The sequence below is a fragment of the Periophthalmus magnuspinnatus genome, chromosome 2, assembly GCF_009829125.3.
Source record: "Periophthalmus magnuspinnatus isolate fPerMag1 chromosome 2, fPerMag1.2.pri, whole genome shotgun sequence".
NCBI classification, from domain to species: domain Eukaryota; kingdom Metazoa; phylum Chordata; class Actinopteri; order Gobiiformes; family Gobiidae; genus Periophthalmus; species Periophthalmus magnuspinnatus.
The window spans coordinates 13,800,172-13,804,818 of record NC_047127.1 but is presented as its reverse complement, the minus strand read 5'-3'; positions in this window follow the sequence as shown (position 1 = coordinate 13,804,818).

Here is a 4,647-nt window from a genome sequence, read left to right as displayed (position 1 = left end):
TTCAGACAGTGGTTCGATCAGTGCTAGTCTGCGTAGTGTCTGGGTACGGCTTTGGTCTGACGTCTGATATTTGCATCTTTCACAGAGAAATACTTTAGTTGTGACACAGTACTACAAGTCTGTCTGTCTCTGTGGCCTATAGGCAAAACAATCAGGTGTGGAAAAGACTATTAAGGAACAAACGCTCAGAGCTACGAAGATGTTTACTCGGCTGCATCTGAGGGGAGCAAAGTTTGACAGGTATTATTGTTAATTTTGTAAAGTAAAATGATAGGAGTAGGCCGAGTAGTTACACTGCTACACTCTACTCATTATTCATTACAGTTGTCCTTCACTATATCGCGGTTCACCTTTTGCAGTCTCACTGTTTTGAGGATTTTTTTTGTGAAATTTTACAGGCTTTTTTCCAGTGTATGATCGTGCATTGTGTTCTGCGTCCTGATTGGCTGTTGGACTGTAGACCATTGTCCATCAGTCTCCTCCGTGCCGTGTCTCCTGTACAGTACAGAATGTGTTCAGACAAATTTACATAAATGTTGGATCACAGTGTGACTCTGAAGTGCTGCATATTTGCAATTTTTCTCCCCGACAAAACCCACAATGTCGATGAAACGTTCTGCACCGACAAAGGCACCTACGAAGGTTTGAACTTTGAGAGTGTTTAAACAAGAGAGAAATGTGAGAAAATGTTAATGCCTGTGTGAGAAAAGTGTATAAAGTGTGTGGTGAGGGTTTTTACAGCCAAAAACATAGAGAATAATTGTAAAAAATAAAGCTGATACTTTGTGGATTTCGCTTATTGCGCGATAAACGAGGGGCCGCTGTAACACCATATTCGGTGGTGATAGGCCACTATTGTAGCCACAGCTGCCCTGACACGGAAGCGAGGCAGCCAATCTACGCCATTGGTCCTGTCAACCAATCATTCACAACATACTAGGGGTGTGGGGGAAGTGACTTGCTTAAGGAATCGATCTTCCAAACTTCAGGTTGGGGGATCACTGCTGTGACCAATGAGCCACCGTTGCCCCATGTGTGGTAATGGAAGAAGCCATAGCAAAAGTAGTAGTAGTAATAGTAAAAAATGACAGTAGGATTGGTAGTAATAGTAGTAGTAGCAGCAGCAGAAGCAGTATTAGCAGTTGCAGTAAAGTAGTAGTAATGGCAGTCGCAGGACAATTTGTGTGAGAGGTTTTGAAAATCAATCGTGGATCTGAAAGGCCAAATTTCCCCTTTCAGCGTCTTTGACTTATTTATTTGAGCTGAGGAGACGGGTCGATGAGGCTGGAGGAAGGCTGGAGGGAAGCCCACACTAGAACGCCACAGCTCAGCACGCCTGATGCTTATCAAACAAAACACTTTACTGCAAATCCTACATCGGCCCAAAACTTCCAACTCTGTGACCACATCCACCATCGTGTTCTACAGTTTCAGCCGCTACTCTCTGGGTTCAACTAGAACAGATGGATTTCTTTAATTTGTCTGGGGTTTGGGCTTAACAGCGCTGTACCTGAGTTTTACCGTCTTAAAAACATGAAAAACTAGTTCATTTTAAACAGTTTGTGGTGGTCCAAAGTTATTGAACACTTTCAGATCATTCAGAGCAAACGAGAGACAAGTTTATAAGCGATTTCCAGTTTCGAGATGACTGTAAATCAACAACAACTACCATGCTAACTGCACACTTCCTGATTATCGGACAATACAGACTTATTTTGACCTCAAGAGCTTGTAGTATCTGTAGTAGTATCAGTATTTGCTTTACTTTGATTGCTAATCTTGTTTGGTAGCGTGAAGTTAGTCGCCGGGTAAATATAGCAAATAGCTTCTCCAAGTCAACAAGCGTCATTTTGTGAAGAATATGACATTGTACTTCCTCTCCACGTTTCTCCGTAGAGCACGTTTGAGCTCACAAGTATGCGCACCACCTCTCTAACACACCGGAGAGGTCTTCAGGCAAAAACTGTGTGTTCAAAGCCTGTCTAACTCCTCCTCCCCGAAGACCCGCCGCTTAAACACGGAGATTTTCAGGGAGGATGGATACCTCTAAGGATGCAACACACACATGGTCTTTAAAACGGCACTATGTAACTTTTTGGAGGTTGCACGTCACTTGTAGGATTCCACGGAAATAAAAAGTTGAAACTAGAGATCAAGCTATATGTTTGTTTGTTGTTTTTTTTCATGGCCAAAGCCGATACTGATTGTTTAGAATCCAGAGAAACTGATATTTCTGGGGCGATTTTGATGATTTTCCTGAAATTTTGTATTTTAGAGATGCATTGTGTAACTTTTTTGATGGAGGGTTCTGCCACCAACTTGCCTCCATGGAGATGCAATTGCTTTGCTTTGAACATATATAAAATTGAAGTAAACATGGTTATCACAAAAGAGATGAGTTACTGGTCAGATCTATGGAGAAGCAAGCCTGCACGTAGTAAGAATTCATGTTTTTCAAGGTATTTTTGAGCTATGAAACATCTGTAATTGAAAACATGCAAGGCAGATAACTTTAACGCCATACCGTGGAACATTCCGTGCAAAAAAATGACATGTTCAAGCAAAACAAGCAAGTAGCCGACCCTACAGCTTTAAATGCACCTTTAAATTTACTACAAACTCACACACAGTCCTTTTTTACCACAAACTTTTATGCACATTCTTTAGGCAGCAGCTCGACCCAAACTAAATATCCTGCTGGATTTTAGCTATACACCAGATGCCCTACCTCCTGCAGCCAGTCACATATACAACTGTGATGCAATCTGGCAAGACTGGTTGGCATATGGTTGCAAATTTAAAGCCAGTATGTAACTTTTTTGCCAACAAATAACACAGAGAAACATGTGTCCTTACTGTGAGCCGCATCTCCACAGACTCTTATTTGGCCTGGAGGAGGGCCTGCTCCTGCCCGTGTCCATGGAGATGTTGTTCCTTTGGCTGTGATAGTGAGGGATTTGGCATCGGCTTGTTCCCATGGAGATGTTTTTTTTTTTCTATCTCTAGTTAAAACCATACTTTGTAACATTGTCCATGGAGATAGATCAGTTTTGTGCCATACTGTTGAATATTATAGCCAAAAGAACAACATTTCCATGGAAACAAGCCTGCTCACAGTGTGGACACATGGTTTTCAGAGCAATACACATAATAAAAATGAAAAAAAAAAAAAATGCTTTTATTTGAGTCACAAAAAAGAGAAATAAAAATAAAATTAAGATGTGATAACAGCAGCAAATCTCATGTCAAGATCGTTTGAAAGGAACTTGAAAAAAAAAAAAAAAAAAAGGATTAAAATAACTTCCAAAAAATGTTATGTCCCCAAGTATGGCATTAAACATACCTATCTCCATAGAGACAAGCAAAGATCTGTGGAGGGATGACCCCCGTTCACTGTGCAATTGAGCTATAAAAACATCTGTAAGTAAATAAATACAAAACAGATGCACTTATGTCATACTGTGGAACATTCCAGACAAAAAATGACATCTCCATGGAGACAAGCAGGTGGCTGACTCTCCACCTGAAAAGTTAAAGTTTGTTATGAGTTTTGAGCAGGTCTGGCCCCGTGTGTTGTAAACACAATCAAAAGCCCAGCCCGTGGTTCCTGACCCTGTGGTGATCGTGTCCTATTCTGGGTGTGAGTTTGAAGTGGGTCGGGTCAGGCAGGTGGACGTGTCATCTTAATGAGACGACCAGGCACACAGAGGGCGCTGTGGCTTTTTTCCACAACTCTGCCAAAACTACCAAAACTACTGCCCTAAAATGAATTAAAACAGCTAAATCTAACCCTGTTCATAGCCCAAGCAGCACATTCAGCAGGAGGCTATTAATTTGTATTAATTTTATGTAATTTATTATTATTATTATTAATAATAATATTTTTTTTATTTTTATTTTTTGCTGCTTTACTAATTACACAATGATTGGAGTTGGATTTTTGCTATACACCAGATGCCCTACCTGCTGCAACCAGCCACATACAGTACTGGAAGACTCAAAAATGATATATTACATGCATGTGGTTGTAAGTTTAGAGCCAGTATGTAACTTTTTTGCCAACAAATAGACCATAATAAAAGCAACATTGTTTTTTCATTCTGGATGTGTTTATTGCAGAATAACAGAGAAATATGCATCCTTGCTGTGAGCGGGCTTGCATCTCCACAAACCTGACTATTATTTGCCCTGGAGGAGGGCCTCCTCCTGCTTGTTTCCATGGAAATGTTGTTCTTTTGGCTATAATCTTCCACAGTCTGAAATAAAATATATCCATCTCCTTGGAGAACGTTCCGAATGGTTTTAACTTTCTGTTTCCATGGAATTATGCAGTCGACTTTCCACCCCCAGAAAGTTACATACAGTACCACCACTTTAAAGGTGCACTATGGAATTTTTCTAGTGAGGGATTTGGCATCAGCTTGTTCCCATGGAGATGTGATGTTTTTGTCTATCTTACATAAATTCAATCACAGGTGTTTTATTGCTAAATATATAGTTTGAAAATACACACATTCTTACTGTGAATGGGCTCGCCTCTCACAGATCTGACATTACCTGCTTGTCTTTATAGAGAAAGACGTATTTTTATGCCATACTGTGGAACATTCCAGCTAAAGCATCACCATGGAGACAGCCCTTCACCAG